Genomic DNA, 19,538 nt, shown 5'->3' on the forward strand with positions numbered 1-19,538 from the left:
CCAGGGCAGGGAGTAGGAAGGGCACCTCGTGCAGGGCCCCTGGGCTGGGTCCTGGCTGCGCATTGGAGCCCCAGGAGTTAAAAGTCCTGACACCTGGACCCACCTCCTGGGCATCCAGGGGGCTCCTATGCGCAGCTAGGGTTGAAGACCACTGGTCTAGGGCCCTGCTGGCCACCGAGAGGACTTGGAGTTTATTCTAAGTGTGACCCAAAGTTCTGGGAGGGCAGGCAGGGAAGTGATACAATCTGGTTTACTTTTCTAGAAGATCTCCCTGGTGGAACTTGAAACAGATGGAAGGCAGTGGGAGAGAAGGCAGTGAGGCCACAGGGAGGCTGCCGCCGTGGTCCAGGGGAGGGCCAGAGCTGGCTGCCAAGGAAACCCATCTTGGCTGGGGGGGCCTCAAATGACCATAAACTTAAGTGGCTTAAAACATAATTCTCTTACAGTTGTGGACGTCAGAAGGTCTAAAACCAAGGTATCTGTAGGGCTACGTTCCTCCTGGAGGCTTCAGAGGGGAATCTGTCTGCTTGCTTTTTCCAGCTTCTAGAGGCAGCCTGCATTCCTTGGCTCACGGCCCTTCCTCCATCTTCAAAACACACCATGTGCCAACCTCTAGTTCTATTGTCACATCTTTCCTTTTTCCGACTCTGAGCCTTTGGTTTCCTTTTTACACGACCTTTGTGATGACCTTGGACCTACCCAGGTAATGCAGGATCTTCTCAACTCAAGATCCATAATCACGTCTGCAAAGTCCCTTTTGCCATGTCGTGTAACGTATTTATAGGATCTGAATATTAGGACATGGACATCTTTGGGTCCATTATTCAGCCCCCAGTGGAGGGTCTGTGATATGGGCCCCAGGGACTCTCTTCGCTCCTCCGGGGACTTCAGGGGTCTCCCTGCCTGGGCACAGCTATGCCTTGGCTTTTGCTCTCTACCTTCAAAGGCATGCCAGCAACAAAGATCCGGGTTTTGGGAGTCCTCCAGGCGGGCAGAGGACTTCTGTGGTTGCCAGCGCTGCTCACTGGCCTTAGGGGACATTGATGCCATTCTGGTTTCCAGCCAGAGGCCTTGGTCCACCAGAGCACTCACTCCCGTTTGCATGGTGTGTCCAGAATGTATTAGCTTCCTACTGCTGCTGTAACAAATTTACTACAAATTTAGTGGCTTCATAATACAGATTTATTATCTTAGTTCTGGAGGTCAACCGTGCCCTGTCATCTCACCCACTTACAACCAAGGTGGCTGGCAGGCTGTGTTCCTTTCTGGATGCTCTAGGGGAGAATCTGTTTCTGCTTATGCTTATCGTTGGCAGAATTTAGTTCCTCGAGGTTGTAGGAGTGAGGTCCCTATTTTATTGCTGGCTGTAAACTGATGGGTGTCCTTGGCCTCCAAAGGTTGCCACAATCTGGGGCTCATGAGCCCTTCCTCCATCTTCAGAGCCAGCAATAGGCAGTCAAGTTCTTTTCATATTGCTTCTGTCTGTGTCCAGAGCTGGGAAAAGTTCTCCGCTTTTGAGGACTCATGTGATTGCATTGGGTCCTCTTGGATATTCCCAGATAATCTTGCCCTCTCAACATTTGCAACCTTAATCACATCTTCAAAATCCCTACTGTCATGGAAAGGAACATACTTCAAGTTTCGGAGGATTAAGGCGTGGCCATCTTTGGGGGTCATTAATCTGCCTGCCACACCAAGTAACGGTAATAAAGATTGCAATGTAATTAATGATTATGAAGTATTTACTACATGACACACTTTACGTTCAGCAACTCACCAAATCCTCAGAATGATCCTTTATTGTTGTGCCCATTTTATAGATGGGGAAACTGAGGCGCAGAGGGGTTAAGTAATGGTATGGGTTGAATTATGTCACCCCCCCCCCCCAGTATTCATAGGTTGAAGTCCTAACTCCTGGTGTCTCAGACTGTGACCTTGTTTGGAGACAGCCTGTTTACAGAGGTAATTGAGTTAAATGAGGTCATTGGGGTGGTGTTCTTATGTGAAGGGGAAATTTGGAGTGACACATGCGTGCAAGGAGGACACCATGTGAACGCAAGACGGCCAGCTAGGAGCCAAGGAGAGAGGCCTGGGACAGTCTCCCTCCCAGCCCTTGGAAGGAATGCACTTTGCTGATGCCTTGCTCCTGGGCTTCTGGCCTCCAGGTCTGAGAGACAGTCGATTTCTGTTGTTGAAGGCCCCTGCTTAGTGCTGCTAGCAGGCTGACACAGGTCGTTTATGTTCATTGTGGCTCCTGGCTTCGAACCTGGTCTCCTTCTCGGGCAGACTCTTTTCCCCTTGCTCTCGTCTCTGCCTCTCTCTCTTTTTGCTTCCTTTGCCTCTGCCTTGCTCTGTCCCAATCTTTCTCTTGTCTTCTTTTTCTCATTCACTGGCCCCCTGGCTCCTCATGACTTAATCCTGCTGAATCTGCTTCTGTCTCCCTCCTGCCCTCCTTGCCCTGCAGATTGAGAGGGGACCCCTCCCCGGCTCCTGCCTCCCAGCTCCCCCCCCCCGCCGGTCTCCCTCCAGCCACTGTCTTCCAGAACATTCCTCTGTAATCGCACTGCTGATGGCTGGAGGTGCAGGCCTGAGTCCCAGGGTGCCAGCTCTGGCTCTGCTTGGGGCTTTGGTGACGGCGGCTCTGGGTTGGCCGTTAGCTGGCTGGGTGCAGAGGCTTCCCAGTCTGAGAGAGGAGGCCCATGAGCCGCAAGAGGAGCCAAACCGAGCCTCCCCCGCCCCCTTCCTGTGGGCTCTCTTCCTTCCTCTCGACGCTGCCGCTGCCGTGCACGCAGGAACTTCTGACTGAGTGGCTGTCAGCCCGGCTGCCCCACCGTGCCTGGCTGGCGTGGGACGCCGGCCGTGGGCATGTTCCGGCAGTCACCCTGACCTTGCCTCTTGTTTGTCTGCTCCTGGCTCCTGGTTTCGGGATGTGCAGAGCAGCCCTGCCCGCCACACCCCAGGCTCAATGTTTAGGATCTGGCCTGTCCCCTCTCCTGCCCCTGCGTCTGGGTCCCCTGCTGCTCTGAGTGGGATGCTCCTTACTTCCCTAAGCTCCAGGGACTCTGGTGGCCTTCTGTGGAGTGGGGGGGGGGGTTGCTGAGACGGACACAGGGATGGAGGAAGGCAAGGCAGGCTGCCGAGAGGGAATTCTGAGGACTGCCCGGCACAGGGCACTTCGGAGCTGTCTGCCCTGTCCAGGCTCCCTTCTCTGAGTTTTCTTACCTATAGTGGTGGCCGTGATTTCCTGGGTGGCCTTGCCCTTTCCTGGCTGTGCTGATTGGCCTCTTGGGCTGGACACTTGACCAGAGCTGGGCCAGCCCGCCGCTTTGCCTGGGAATCTGGAGGACCCAGAGACAGCTTAGGCTTCGTAGGGTGGCATGTGCGCTGTGGCTGAAGTGACTGCCTGTGTTCAGAGGAGCAGAGAGGGGCCCAGAAGAAAGTCCCTGGAGCTGAGATGACCAGAGACAGGCTCCCTGGCTCTGGACAGCATCCCTTTCCCCGCAATGCCTGCATCTGGCTTCAGCAAGAGAGCCTTATAACCTTCCACGTTAACAAGCTTCCACGCCTTACCTTGTGAGTGGGTTCTTTTGCAACCACACAGTCTCCAGATAGAGCTTTTAAAAATGCAAATCAGATCACAGCGCTCGGTGCTCGGCTCCCTCCAGTGACTTCTCAGAGCCCCAGCATAGCTCCCCACGTGTGCCCTAGCCCAAGGCCTGCACGTCCCAGCCCTGCTCACTTCTCCCACGTCCCCTCCTTCTGTTCACCCAGCACCCGCTCAGCCGCAGGCCCTCCAGCCTCTTTGCTGCTCCTCTAGCGCTCCAGTGTAGTCCTGCCCCAGGGCCTTTGCACTTAATATGCTTCTCCCTGGGATGCTCTCCCCCTGGATCCTTACATGGCTGTCTTGTCTTAATCAGGTTAAAGCTATAATGTGCTCTCACCAGAGTAGGCCCTGCGCACCTTGTCGGAGATGCCTCAGCCACACCCCTCACTCCATCCCAGCTCCCCGTTTAGTTTCATTCCGAGTGCACGTTGTCAACTATTGTTTACTGCTCTGTGTACTTGTTTTCAGTCTGTCTCCTCTGCTGGAACTTCCTGTCTTGTTCACTCCTGAATTTTCAGTGCTTCAAACGGTGCCTGACACATAGTAGGCGATTAGTGAAGATTTGCTGATTGAATGCAAAAGAAATGGTAGAAGGGCCGAGAGACACTCTGGAACTTGGCTGGGTCTGCTGGGAGGGAGTTGAAGGATGCGTCTCATTCTGCCGCACAGACAGGACTTCTCCTCTTACCCATCGGCTGCTCTGACCCAGTAGCTGATAGTTCTTAAGGTCTCCAGGTGGTGGGTGGAGACCAGGCGGCCGGGCTGCAGGGAGGTGATGAGTGCAGGTCTTGGACCCCTCCGGTCCCCTTCTGGGCTGACATAAGCTCCACCCACTGGGCCAGGGTCTGCTCCCCCTCTCTTGTGGACCCTGGAAGGGATTTCCCCAGGAGAGTCCCCTCTCTTTCCTAGAGTCCTTTAGTAAGTGACCACGGTTCAGATTCCCCAAGACTGGGGGCTTTGGCCAGGGGAAGGGTCTTGTGTCTGAAAGTGAGCCCCTTCTTGGATAAGCAGGCAAGAGAGACCATTTCATGTGAGGGTGAGTCGCCTTCTGCCTCCTCTCTCCACTTTGTTTTAAAAAAATTCATTGTATTGGGCGCCTGGGTGGCTCAGTCAGTTGAATGTCTGCCTTCGGCTCAGGTCATGATCCCAGGGTCCTGGGATCGAGCCCTGCATCGGGCTCCCTGCTCAGTAGGGAGCCTGCTTCTCCCTTTACCACTCCCCCCATTTGTAATCTCTTTCTCTCTCTCTCTCTCGTGCGTGTGCTCCCTCTCTCTCAAACAAATAAATAAAATGTAAAAAATTTCATTGTATTCATTAGCTATGCCATTCCACAATGATCCTGTGACATGTTTCATGCTGTCAAGAGACCACCCTGCCATCAGGCTGCACAGACATCACAGGCTGGGGGGAGACCCCTGACGGTGGAAGATCTGGGCTACTGTTGGCCGTAGCTCCCCTTCTCTCTGGAAAAATGATGGCAAACTCTGAATTACCTATGTGAATGGGGAAGAGGCAGGATGAGCAGACGTGGTCCAGGGTCCCCCTCACCTCCCTGCTAGATAGAAACGGCTGACCAGCCGCTGGTCTTGGTGGATGGGGATTCTGCAAACTTTCTTTTCCTTCCTTGCATGCGGATGGAGGTGCCGACGAGCAGTGCCATGGGTGGCGGGGGCGAGGGGGAGGTAAGAAGCCCGAATAAGCCACTCTTGGAATAATCAGCCCTGAATAATGGAGAGTTGATGGGGCATTGTCGTTGTCTTGGCCTAGAGATGCTGAGTCTGGGAGACAAGAAACAGGCAGACGGGAATGAGAGGGTCTGTCTGGAGAGAGGACACAACATCCGGGGTCAATGCAAAGGAACTTGGGGGCAAGGGGACCTATTTTTATTACAATTTTAAACTACAAGGGCAAAGGGCTAACCCCGCGGTGGGAAGGTTGCAGGGAGGAGGAGAAGAGAAACATACACAGGAAGGAACAATATTTCTTTCTAGACAGTAAACAACTGCCAAATAATACCCAGAAACAACGCCCCAAGAGCGTCTGTGGGAAGCTCAGGGAGCTGCTCGTCCTGAAAGAGTTATTGGTTTGTTCAAGCCTCATCTGATGCTCGCTTAAAAAAATAGATTTTTGTTTCCCCTCTTGCAACAGTCTGGAGGGGGAAATCAAGCACATCACAGCTGCCTCGTGTCATCATTTAGACGCTGATGAATGAACTGACAGCAGTGGGGGGAGCAAATAGACAGGAAACGCGACCCAGACGCTTCCCCATAATCTCTGTGTGGATCTTCCGCCGCGGGGATGGTCCAGAGTCGATGTCCCATCCCTGGGTCGGGTCCTTTCTGTCACTCAGCAATGTCCCAGGCCTCACCCTCCACGGTGGCCTAACTTTTGAGCACACGGGATGTGCGCATCTGAGCAAGCAATGGTTAGGAGCGTGGTCCGTGTAGACGGGTTGAACTGGTGTCCGACACGCACTGCAAATCCTGGGCGGCGTCTCCATTCCTCGGAACCTCCTTTGCTTTGGCCATAGAATGAGGAAGATTATAAATGTGGCAGGATCGCTATGCTTATAATATCAAGAGCTCCCTGCATTTCCCAGCATCCTCTGCTGTGGCACTGGCCATATGATGGGTGTGGCCAGTGCAGTATGAGTGGAGGTGATCTGTGTCCTTCCCTGGCCGAGGTGGGTAAGTATACAGTGTGCCCTCCCCGTACTCTCTCTCCCCTGTCTATGGTGCAGCTAGGCCATGGAGGAGCCTGGGTCCCTGAGTCACTGTGTGGAGGGGAGTCATGTGGGAGAGAGGCAGCTGAAAGGTTAGCTTTTGGGATTTTGGGGGTGTTTGTACAGCAACCAGTGTTAACTATCCAAAGGAATACAGTAGGACTCCTTTGAGAGTCATGGTGGGAAATAAAACAGAGCTTATAAAGAGCTTAGCAAAGTACCTAGCATGTAGAAAATGTTCCATCAATATTAAGTATGCATATTAATTTATTTACAAAGCAAATATTTATGGGGCTTCTGTCGTAGGCCAGGCACGCGGAATAGTCCTAACAACCACAGGCACGTAAAATTGTGTTTTGGATTAGCATGGCAATGTAGAAAGGACTTGGTCCCTTGTTCCTTCAGTGTCTGTGAACCTGCCTCTCCCTGTGTGCCAGGCATCACGCCGAATGGCGGGACACATGGATGAATAAGTCAGTTCCACTCTTAAGTTTCTTGCGGGCTGCTGAGAGAAGCACAGGTAGACGATTCAAGTGACAAGTGTCACACAGAGGGGTCTTTTCAAAGTGCTGGCGGTGTCCCTGGTTCTGCTTGGGGAAATCAGGGAGGGCTTCACCGAGGAGAGGACTGTGGAATTCAGCCTTGAAGGTCGCCATAAGAATCGGACAGGTGGGAAAGGGCATTTCAGGCAGAGGGACAGGTCCATTGTCACGAGGTCTTGTGTCTGCGAGAGTGGCGAATATTCTGGGGGGCTGGAATCCAGGCTATCCAAGGCAGCCGGCACATTGCCCCCTCACCGAGATGTCCACAGCAATCCCTGTGACCCATGAATATGCCCCCTTACATGGTGGAAGGGACTTTTTCAGATAAGATTCAATGAAGGATTTTGAATTGGGGGAGATTATCCTGGATTTTCCAGAGGAGCCCAAGCTGGTCACACGAATCCTTAAAAGTGGAGAATCTTTGGGGCGCCTGGGTGGCACAGCGGTTAAGCGTCTGCCTTCGGCTCAGGGCGTGATCCCGGCGTTATGGGATTGAGCCCCACATCAGGCTCTTCCGCTAGGAGCCTGCTTCTTCCTCTCCCACTTCCCCTGTTTGTGTTCCCTCTCTCGCTGGCTGTCTCTATCTCTGTCAAATAAATAAATAAAATCTTTAAAAAAAAAAGTGGAGAATCTTTCTCAGTTGTAGTGGGAGAAGGAGGCGCGTCTATTGGAGAGGAGAAAATCAACAGGGCTGACGTTGCAGATGGTGGAAAGGAAGGTGCGGAGACAAGTGTGTGTAGCTGAGAAGCTCGAAAAGGCAAGGAAACAGAATCTTCCCTAGAGCCTCCCCAAAGGAACCCAAGATTGCCAACACCTTGACTGTCGCCCAGTGGGACCCACGTTGGAATTGTGACATATAGAATTACAAGAAAGGTTTTTGTGTCGTTTAAGCCATTAAGTTTTTGTGTCGTTTAAGCCATTAAGTTTGTGGCCATTTGTTACTGCAGCAATGGGCAATGAATACAGTGTCTGATGGGGAAGGTCAAGTTGACTACACTGGACAGAAGGAGGGGTAGGGGGAGTTGTTCGGATTTATTCTGTGTGCCCACTGGGTCTCAGACTTCTGTGAGGTTCCACTTCTTCATGTAATATTGATACTCTGTGTTCTGCATTAGTATTAGTTAATATTAATGTTCTGGGCCAATATTCTGAGAAAGAGAGAAAGAGCTGCCTCGTTTGTTTTAATGAGTGTGAATTTTCCATACATTGAATATATATTTCTTGTTTAATTAACAGACATTTAGGTTATTTCTAGTCCTTTGTTCTTAAAATAATGCTGCAGTTATCTCGACCTTGTGTTATTTTGCACATGTGTGAGCCTGTCTGTAAGATGAGTTCTAAGAAGCGAAATTGTTGGGTCACGGAGAATATGCATCTTTCGGGGTCTGCATTTTTAATAAATGTCTGAGGGCACGATGATTCTGGTGAGAACTGAAATTACCACGGAGCTTGCCGAACAAAATTCAGGTCTGGGCTTTGTAAACGTCCGTGTGGCTGATGGAGGCAGGGAGGCCAGGGGAGAGGCTGAGGCTGGGGGCCTCCAGTGAGATGAACGTGTCTGTGTGTGTGTGGGAGAGAGAGAGAGAGAATATGTTCTGTACTGGCCTGGCCTGGTGTAAGTTGATTTTCTTCTTCTTCTTCTTTTTTTAATCAGCGTGGGAAATCTCTAGGACATGAGAGGCTCGTTCTCAATGGCCCTGGGTCAGAGAGCCACGTGGGGTGGGGGCTGGAGTCCCCGAGGACAAGTGAGGCCTGGATTCTAATCTCTGTTCTACCTGCTCACTTTGAACCTAGGCAGATACTTAGCTTTGTGATGTGGGGTGGGGGCGGGGAGGAATAGAGAAATGTGTCATCATAGCCTTTGAACCAGGTGTTTCCAGCTTAGGCCCTTTCTGAGAAAGATGAGAGAGAGAGCGCTAGGTGCGTACTTCCTCTGACCTCCTGATTTCCGGTGCTCCTGTGACTTTTAGAGTTAAGTCAGGATGTCGTAACACAGTATCGCCCATTGTTTTATTTTGGTTGTGTGTTTACGTAGGTTTTTTTTTTCTTTTTTTTACTTTGATATTTTTACTATGAATTCTTCATTCTTGAGCTAATTTTGACTCTTCCCGGTGAGCTGGGTTTCAATGTCATCTAGCTTTTTGAGAACGGCTCAGGGATCCTCTTCTCTTCAAGTACTTTCATGGCTGAGAATGTCAGCCCGCTGCCTTTTGACTTGAACGTGCTGCTGCCTTGCTATTTATCTTTCTGAAGCCTCCTCCGAGAAGAGCACTGTCCCTGTGTTTCTTCCGTTTCTCCTGAGGATGGGTTGAGTGCCAGCTCTTCTCGGGTGGCCTGGTGGCCCCCTGGGCATGGGGACACTGTCAAGGGATCAGAGAGTGCCGTCATTTGCAAGGAGGAAATTTTGGCTGCCAGTTTCAGGACAGCTGAGCAGAAGATTACCCCTCTTCCTTCCTCTGTTTGGGTTATTTGTTACCCTAAAAATATTCATGGCCGCTGTGCAGGTTGTGCACTGCACAACTCCAGGGAATGTCCATGCAGGTTTTGCACTGCACAACTGCAGGAAATGTCATTCATATAAACCATGGCGTGGATGGTGTTCCTGGGGTTGTGCAGGGTGGTGGCTTTGCAAGCTCTTGGCCTGGACTGTGCCTGGAAGTGCAGAATTCTTTTATCCCGGTGTTTCCCACATTTTAGTTTTTCTCATCTCACGTTTGTGGATTTGTTCTTAGCCACATACCCCTGTTCTATGATTTTTTTTTGGCTCTGTATTGGCTCACATTTTCCTTACATAAATGAATTTAAAAGGGAAACTTTATATTACAATTGGAAATAGCAAACCAGCACAACTTGCCAAAAATAGAAGAAATACACATATGCGTGTGTGTGTGTGCATAAAACAAAGCAATGCTATCAAATTCACGTTGGATACTTCTGCCTTTTTTCTTTGTTTGAAACAGATTAGCAAGTATTAGAGCGATGTTAAGGACTAGCTAGCCCCAAACTGAAGTTTTCCTCCTGGAAGCAATCTGAAGGGTTGGAAGGGAATTGGGAAGGGAAATCACTCCCCATGATGTGATTCAGTGTAATTTAGCGCCATATTCCCCCGTCACGAGCCACTCACGGGACGTGTGAGGAAACACTGGCCCAGTCTGATATGCCGCCCACTCCAGGCTGCTTGAAGCTCTTGGCAACGTCGCCACAGGGTGGGCTAAGCCTTGCTTCTGTTCTTTCACCACTGGGAAATTCAGTGCTACCCTGGAGGGGCCTGTTCCATGGCTGGACCTTCTTGAGCTGTATCAGGCAGACGCCTGCTCCTTGGGCCCAAGTGGGTTTAGCTTCGCTCCTTGGAATCAAGCAGAAAAGTCAAATCCTTCTACTAAGTTATCTCTCTCCAAACGTGATTAAAAGTGGGGCCTCTATGAGTTACAGCCTCCTGGGTGGAATCCTGGGTCCACCACGTGCCATCTCTGTGTCTTTGGGTAAGGGGACTTAACCTCACTGGGCCTCAGTTTCTTCATCCGATAAATGGGAACAATAACAGTACCTCCTTTACGTGGCTTGAGAACTAGACCAGTGAGTGCGATGGAGACTTAGAACAGCGCCTGGCACATAGTAAGTGCTCAGCAAGTGTCTGCTTTTGCTGTTTTCTGTAGTCAGGGACTGTGGGCTTCTCATCCCCCTTTACCTTCTTCTGGCTCAGAAGGCGGAGGACTCGGGTTCCAGCTTCAGCTCAATGTCTGACCAATGATAAGAACTCAGGCCTCCCGTGGGTGCTCCCTGGGCCTTTGTTTCTTTCTACATCTGGAAACTGAGGGCAGTGGGCTCCGTGGCTCTTACGTCCCTCCTCCAGCTCTAGCTGATTTGGGCAGAGAGGAAATACCAGGATGAGAGGATGGGGGACCATACTCTCCCTGTCTGCCACTGTGTGCCATGGGAAAACGATCTAGGCTGCTTTTCTCCTTTTAAATTTCCCTTCCTTCCTTCCATCCTTCTTTTCTTCTTTTCTTTTTTCTTTTCTTTTCTTTCTTTTCTTTTCTTTTCTTTTCTTTTCTTTTCTTTTCTTTTCTTTTCTTTTCTTTTTCTTTTCTTTTCTTTCCTTCCTTCCTTTTTTTAAAGATTTATTTACTTCTTTGACAGAGAGAGAGAGAGAATGATTGGGGGGAAGGACGGGGCAGGGAGAGAGAATCCTTGAGCAGACTCCCCACTAAGCACAGGGCTCAATCCCAGGACCCCAAGATCATGACCTGAGCTGAAATCAAGAGTCAGACGCTCAACTAACTAAGCCACTCAGGTGCCTCTCCAATTTCTCTTTCAAAACATGATTTTGGGGAGCGAGACAGGACAGCTCATGGATTCCTGGTGGTATTAAAAAAGGGGGGGCAGAAATAAGACTGAGGTATTAGGAAAAGCAGATATGTGTAGCTTTAACCAAATCCAACAGATGGGATGACATTAAAAAAAAATCACGATCTCCTTAATTTATCAAGCTCCCTTGAAGGATGATGATACTAATAATTGTGAACACTTCCTGAGTCCTTGTCAGGCACCAGCTGTCTCATGTGTGTGGTCCCATTTGATCCCCAACTGTGTACAAGGCAACAGTAGCTGCTGTAAGGAAGGAACCCAGAGACGTCTATGGATTAGCAACGACCGCGGGTTAACAGAGTAGCAATTTCTTGTTTGCTCATATAACGGTGGATGGCAGCTCTCCTCCACACAGTGATTCAGGGACAAGGCAATTTCCACATCGTGACTCTACCACTTTCCAGGGTCTCGGAGCCCTCGGTATCTAGGTGCCAGAGAAAAGCGAAGGCATGCCCACTTCCTCAAAGCCCTCTCCAGGAAGGGCCAAGCTCCGCTCACACTTTCCAGGTAGAACCAGTCACCTGACCCCACCAGGATGCAGGGCTGTTGGAAAATATCATGCCTGGCTAGGCGGCCACTTCCTAGCAATGACCCCGAATTACAGAAGGAGTAGCACAATTTTTGGTGGATAGCCAGCTGTTTCTGTCACACCTTCTGCGGTAGGAAGGACAATCATGCCCATTTTACAGATGAGGAAACTAAGACCCAGAGTGTCTGGGCTGGGTCATGGAGCTTGTAAGTGGCAGGGCTGGGACTTCGACTCAGGACTCTGAGTTCAGAGCTCTTGCTTTCAACTACTACGGTATTAATGTAAAATTAGCATTTAGGTTCTTCCAGCTCCAAGAAGTTCTTTAGAATAGTTCTTTCCCTACGGTTTACCCACAGCACCTGGAATGCCCGAGCAAGGTGTGTCTGGAGACCATGGTGATGAGGTCATGATGCCAGGCGGGATTTCAGCCTCCAGTATCTTATCCACTTGGAGAAATGATAATCCCCAGTAAGTTGACCCACATTTTGGACTCCTGCCAGAAATCAAGGCATGGTACCATCTGTAAGAGAGAAATAAATCAAAATATCATCAGCAGATAAGTGTGTACCATCTGCTGCCCTGTCAGTTGAACTGGCAGGGGCCTCTGGAGAATTCCAAGGGAGTGCTTGCCAAGGCTCCGCTGCCAGCCCGGAGAGCGAGAGGAGAAGCTTCGCACAAGGTCTGCTGGCATTTTTCTTTATTCTCTGATCTTGGAGCTGAATTCCTTGAATCCAGCCAGCGAAGGTGTGTGAACTTTTGCCCTTGCCAAACAGTTAAAATTATTTCTCATCGACCATGGTTTTTGGGGGCCGGGACCAGCTCTTCTGTGCCCTCCTAGCAAGTCGAAAGCACTTGCTATAGAGAAAAACTAGCCACGCATCTACCAGGAGGTCGGGTCTCATGGAGTCTGGGTCTCAGAACCACACTCAGAATCAGCCAAGTTTGGGTCCTGTTGGCTGGGCATCTGGAAATATGGTCACATCCTGGTGGCTGCTGATTTCTCCTGCCACATGTGGAGTCCTCTTTGGAGGGCATCTGGGACTTCCCTTAGGAAGAATGGAGTTTTCTAGAGCCTGCTTGTTCTGCCAGGAGGCAGTCGTGGCCGAATGCAAAGGCTCCGCTGAGCCGGCTCCGTTGGAATCCTGGCCCCCACCACTGGCTGAGTGAACTTAGACAAGTTACTCGGTCTTCCTGTGCCTCAGTTTCTTCATCAGTAAAAGTGGGGATGGTAGTTTGCAAAGCTCTCTGGACCTGGCACGAAGTACGTGCACTATGAAGGTTAGCAAATATTTGTTGGCTGGCTTCGTGAGGCCAGTGTGACTGCCTCTCTCTCACCAGTCCCCTCCCCATGGGTCCCCTGATGCCGCTCCCCACCCTGCCCTCCGCAGAAGCCTCAACTACACCATCTGGTGGGGTATGGAGTTAAGTCACAAACCTTAGACCCGGGATCTGGGGACCCAGCCAAGGATGCTGGTCTCCCCAGCACCCCTCCCACGTGCTGCCCATCTTCCTGCTGCCAGCCAGACCTGGACTCCTGCGTGTTCACGCCAAGGGCAACTTGGCCGACCCTCAACACTCCACAGACCTTCGCCAGCCTTGGGCATCTGCTTCTGGCCACCTCCCTGCATTCTGCCTGTGCCCTTGCCAGCTTTCCTCCACCTGCCCAGGGCGAGGTTGCACCACTACGGCCTCCTGCTTCTGGCTTGGGAAGACTTCCCGGCTCTCCTCGGGAAGAGCACAATGTGTCTCTAACCCACGATCCAGAGAAGGACTCAGAAATCAAAAATGGCTCCTATTTACAGAGCCAAGCACAGGGCAGGTGTTTCCACACACTCTCCTGTTTTCCTCCTTCTCACAAGCCTAGAAGGCAGGTGCCTGCTGACTTCCATTTGGCAGGTGAGGAAAAGGGTCCGAAAGGTAAAGTCACTCTCCGAGGTCACATGACTAAGAAGAGGCAGAAGAGGGATTTGAACTCATGTCTTCTGGCTTCTGAGCCCCGACACTTCCATTTGCCTCTGAAGAGCACCCCTTTTCAAGGACGGAGCTTTAGGAACTTTGACGAGTGACAGTGGCGCTCTTCTGCAGATGTCGTCTGGTGTAAATCCCAAGTGGAGATGTCTTGTTTGACCTTGTTTGGCCCTCAAGCAACCCCACGAGGTGGAAATGACCACCCTTTACTGGCAACCCCCAGCCCCCCAGGCAAACTAATAAAATCCATCGTTCTCGCACAGTCCCACAGCTAGCAGATGGCAGAGCTGGGAGTTGAACTCAGGTCCCTCTGCTGTCAGAGCCCAGGCTTTTCACCAGGGAGCACGCCCTGCTGGCTCCGCTCGCCGTTGCCACAGCCCAGCCTTTTCCTCAAGTGGACTGGACCCGGAGGAGGGACGGCAGGGCGAGGTTCCCAGCATCAGGCTGGAGTGGCGAGCTGGAGCGGAGGCGGCTGGGACCTGGCCGGTTGTGTCCACGCTGGATTCCTGGAAGCCTCGTTTCTGCCGGGGACGCGTGCCAGGTGCTGCCATTGGTGTGGGATCGATGCGCCCACGGACAGGCTCCAGCCGCTGTGCTGAAGGCAATTTCTGAGGCTTCCCCCCTCCCTGTCCTTAGCTCAGCCGGGTTCCTGCAGACAGTGGGTCAGAAGCAGTCAGCAGTGAGGGCGGGTCAGGGCCTCTCGGGTTAGGTGTTTTATTCCCACACTGCAAAAAGCCACCAGACCCATAAGGTGATGTCACAGAGTCTAGGAAGAAACGACCTTCCATTTGTCTTTTCTGAGCAAGGGAGCAAACCCTTCAAAAAGACATTTAGACACAACTTCTGGGATTTGTTTCAAGATAACCCTATGGGGTGGGCTACGGGTGTAAAGAGGCAAGATTGGTCGTGGAGGGACAGTTTCCAAGCTGGGGGTGGGGACATGGGGCTCCTTGCACTAGTCTCTCTGCTTTTGTACAAGATGGGAATTTCCCATAATAAAATGTTTAAGAAGGACATTTCAGAGACACTGTTGAGGCCAAAAATCTCATCTGGCCATGGACTGTTCTGGGTCTCTATCCTGCTTCTGGACAAGTCAGTCCCTTGCATGATGGAGAGAGCTTTGGAAAGACATGGAGCTGAGCCCACATCTTGATTCTGCCACTTCCTGGCTGTGTAACCTTGGCTAGGTCGCTTTGCTTATGTGAGCCTCACTTTCTCATCTGTAAAATGGGGATAGATACTGACCTCATTCAATTGTGAGGAGTGCCAAGTACTCAGCATGGTGATTGCCCTGGGCTCTCCTTGGGTCATTGGATCCCGGATCTTGGGCAACCTAAAACATTCTAGTTTCCACCCGCTGGTGGGGAGATCTGCCATTTACGGCCCCAAAGGGGGCCAAGCCAGAGGGGCCAAGCTGTGCCTGAGGTAGAGTGAGACAATATAATGAGAGATATTGTGATAAAATGCTGGGAATTCAGAGCAGGGAGACATCTTTTTTGGGGGGAGGGTAGGTGGTTGGTGAACAAAGTGATCTTCTTGGTGGGGGTGTAGGGTGGGCATTGAGCTGGATCCCGAAGGCTAGGGATGGCTCGGCATGGAGAAATGGAAGGAGAGAAGATGTGGAGATTGAGAGGTGGGAAAAATGTAAGGCTAAAAATTGGAACCCCCAGACACAAAGCAGCAGGAAAGGAGCGGGTGTCCATGCATCATGGCGGGCATGAGACTGGGTATGGCTGCCCAAGGGGGTACCCCCTCTTTACTCAATAGTGAAGACGCCCCTTTTCTGTTTGCCTCTCTTATCTTAGATGGGCCCCGAGACACACCAGCTGAGCTCAACGTCCTGTCTCACCTTTGCCTACAGGTGTCATGGTCACACCTGTAGGATTCTGCAGACTAGAATCCCCCATTTGGTGTGATTCTTGATAAAGGCAATTTATGAAATTCTCTTCATTTATTTGTTAATCCACAATCATGTCTGGAGCCCCTGCTACTGTCCCAGGCCTTGAAGACACAGCAGTGAGCTTCTGATTGTTGTAGGGACACTGGGCGTTATTCAGAAGAGCTGGGGAAAGCCCTTGTCTGGTGCAAGGATTTTGAGTGGCTGATAACATACCCTTTAACTTAAGAACAGAGGAGCCACAAGGTCAGGGACTTATCTGTTCGTTCACTGTTATATCCCCAACCCGTAGAACAGTGCCTGGCACATAGGAGACGCCCAATAAACGTTGGTTGAATACAATTGTATGAATACAAAGCACTGAGAGTGGTAATCTAAGAGAAGAATGTTTTTTTCAGGATCAAAATTAATTCAAACACATCCCCACATCACTGCTTGATGTGATTTGGATTCCTAGGATTCAGAGAGAGAGAGCGAGAGAGGAGAAGGAAGGGGGTGGGTAAGGAAGAGCAGGGAGTGGGGGAGAATTCTGCATTATTGCTTTCTTTCCGGGCATGCAGGCTCCAGCCTGCTACAGAATATGGTCAGGCCCACGGTCCACACAGATCTGCTTGTGAATAACGTCCACAGCCGAGAAGTCCCTCATACATCCCGTAGGGGACACAGACAAAAAACAAATAATCAAATACATACACGAGATCATTTCAGATAGTGATTGTGGTGATTATGGAAGTCTGTCCTCCTACCTCTCTGTGCCAGGATGCGGGGAGTGGAGGAGGGTTAGGGAGTAGGGGGGGTGGGGGGGAGACTGCCCTCTGCAGATGGAACAGCCCCTGTGCCCTCTGGTTTCTCACTGGTTCTGGCCAGGGGGAGGAGCCAGTAGGAAATCAGAGGGTGGAAGCAGAGAAGGGTGAGGGTGTATCCCCCACTCTCCTGCCTCACTTTCTCCCTGTTGAGGTTTTGACAGTGACGTATTCCTCTAAGGAGTGTTCTCAAAAATGAGGTTCCCAGACCAGCAGCATCAGCAGCCCCTGGGAACTTGTTAGAAATGCAGATTCTTGGGCCCCTACCCCAGAATTTCTGGTTCTGATGCTTGCTTCAGTGTGGCTGAGCTCCCAGTGCTTTCCCTTGCCTGACCCCTGGGCTGGGGGAGGGGAGCCGCTCCCCACTGTTGCTAGACCCTCGTGCTTGTCCGCCCTTCTGTGAATAGTCCCTTCACTCGGCTATCTTCAGTGAGCTCTTTCCAGCGTGCCATTTGTTTCTTGCCAGGACCCTGACTGGTCCAGATGGCCAGGAGGTCACTTCATATTCCTTCAGACAGGGCACACCCTCTCTAGCTTACCCACTCCCCTCTGGCTTGCCTCAGTCACTGCCAGGCGTTGAGATCTCATGAGTTGGCCACCCTTGTGCTGGGGCCGGGTACCAAGCCCCACCTATTGGCCACCTGCCTCAGGGCGAGGTGCAGTCATGAGGACCCCATACAGGATGTTCCCCTTCGAGGCTCTGTGGATATGAATATGCACTCTCACTTTTTACAGGCAAGCAGTCTCCCATTTCTTTATTTCTCTAATCTAATGGGACTGAGCTTCCACTCTCCAAGGTAGGGAGAAATCCAGACCCCACATAATTGAGGCTCCCCACCAGCCTCTGGGTCATGGGAAGTCTTCAGAACTTTTGGGAGAGACTTCTAGCTTTTTCTTGCCCTTCTTCTCCTTACTGGCGATGGTTTTCTGACCCCACAGGGGCCATGGGACCCTCACTGGGGTGCAAGATTTTTGCCAAGCCTATGACCTCTGACCCCAATGTCCAGCTTTCTCAGGTTGGTTTCCAGGAAGGTCCTGACATCTCCTTAGGGGACTTTGAGGCTCTGCAGCTCATGGATCCCCCAAACACTCTTTCCCTGGGGTCTGCTGGCTTCACCCTCTTCCTGCACAAATTCCTTCTTTCTGTGTCCTCTCCGAAGTGGGGCAGCATTACCCTCCAGTGGACCTCTGGGAACACACTGGGTCTTTCGGGAACTCTCTTTCCTGGGAGGAAGATGCTCTCTTTCGCCTTCTCAATTCTTAGTAGCTCACCATGAGCCAAAGGGGATCAGAGTGAGAGTAGCAGAGGGAGAAAGGGCATCTTCAAGGGGCAAAGATGAGGGAATTACCAGACAGTGCCCATGGGTCTGGGGGAGACAACGGGCAGTGCAGGACTGCACCCCGGGCACGGGCTCATAGGGGAACTAGACATCCCTGCGGCTGCCACGTGACAGTGTGGACACCTGCCCACTGAGCTGTCCTAGCTGTGCCACCTGGTGGTTGGCACTGCCCCTCCTGGTCCACCCTGTTAGAAGTACTATAGAAACACTAGCATTGGTGGTTTTCACTTTTTATAGATAGGGAAACTGAGGCACCAGAAGGTTCACATTGAGTCACATCTCGTAAGTGATGGAGCCAAGCCTAATCCAGGCGGGTCTGGCAATAGGGCTCCTGCTCTCAGCCCCACTTCCCACCTCCACCCACCACAGTGGGGATCTGTGCATCAGTCCGATCTCCTCTCCATGAGACTGCAGAGGCCATGCCCCATGTTTCCTCTGAGTCCTGTTGGGTGACAACGATGATGATGACAGCCACCACTTCCTAAGCACCCACTCTGGTCTAGGCATCATGTCTAAGCTCTGTGGCCATGTCAAGTTTTTACAATGCCCCTATCGGTGCTGTACCCATTAAACAGTCAAGGAAATCAAGGCACAGAAATCACGTGGCAGGAAATGACAGGACCAGGATTTGAACCCAGCTCGCAGATCCCAGAACTTAGGCTCTTGGCCACTCTGCTACCCTGCCCCACAGACACTGTTGCTTGAAGGAGTGTCCACTGTGATACTATGATCCATCACTAAGATGACCTACTATTGTTTTTCTAATGTTGAAAATAGATTTTTTTACAAGTCAGATTGGAGTGCCAATCTCAGCCTAGCTGCATGCTGGAATCACCCGGGGAGTTTTTAAAACCCCACTGAACTTTAGGCCCCACACCAATCAATTAAATCAGGGTCTCTGTGGGTGAGGCGTGGGCTTCCCAAGGCTGAGAACCACTTAAATTGGATGAACTCTAGGATCCTTCCCAGCTTCATGTTCCATGTTTCACAGAAGGTACGCTGCCATCAGGTGGCAGTAACATGCCACAGCTCCACGATCTAATTGACAAGCCTCAGTCTGAAGATAAAGTGCTCCTCTCTAGTTTTATACCCCAATTAAATCTCTTAGTTAAACGTATCAACTTAATGATAATTGACAAAGATGTTTTAAAGGCTACTTCTAAAAGCAATAAGACAATATGGTACAGTTTGAGATCTTTCATACAAATGGTTAGCTAATTTTTATCGTGAAGAACAGGGTTTGGAGAAAAAACTCCTTTCTGTGTTTGGATTCCAGTCATTAGACTTGTTGACCATTGAAACATCCAGTCTTCCTTATGTCATTACTATGATTTTTTCTTATACTTCAGCATTGACCATCTCTGCTCAAACATCTTCCATTCAGTCTTGTCCACGTAGAAGGGTGAGAGTCATTTTATTTGGCCCCTTGTGGATTTTCCCTGTCTGCACGGGGCGGGGGTGGGGGGGTTGGTATGTTCTCAGGGGATTCCTTGCAGGATCGGGCAGCTCTACACAGTGGGAATGTCTGGCTGCAGTAGGAAGTTCTGACATAGCAAATTGGAACAGATAGCTGCAAAAATTTTAGGGCATGGAGTTTGGAGTTTACAGATGGAGGAATAGGAGGAATGTCCTCAACCTGGTAAAGATTACCTATGAAAAGCCTACAGCAAACATCATACTTAATGGTATAAGAATAAATGCTTTCTCCCTAAGATTGGGAACAAGACAAGGACGTTTGCTCTTGCCACTTCTATTCCACATTATG

The 19,538-nt window shown here is 50.9% G+C and overlaps 1 protein-coding gene across 1 annotated transcript in view; it reads left to right on the forward strand.

The window, feature by feature from the left end:
- The first annotated feature begins 2,149 nt into the window (after positions 1–2,149).
- The window catches only part of GSG1L (GSG1 like), a 174,672-nt gene continuing 157,283 nt past the window's right edge, over positions 2,150–19,538 (forward strand). The window contains exon 1 of the mRNA XM_002926591.4: positions 2,150–2,165. The gene's annotated coding sequence lies outside the window, so the exon portion shown is untranslated. The remainder of the gene's footprint in view (positions 2,166–19,538) is intronic.

This window comes from Ailuropoda melanoleuca, chromosome 10 (assembly GCF_002007445.2).
Source record: "Ailuropoda melanoleuca isolate Jingjing chromosome 10, ASM200744v2, whole genome shotgun sequence".
NCBI classification, from domain to species: Eukaryota; Metazoa; Chordata; class Mammalia; order Carnivora; family Ursidae; genus Ailuropoda; species Ailuropoda melanoleuca.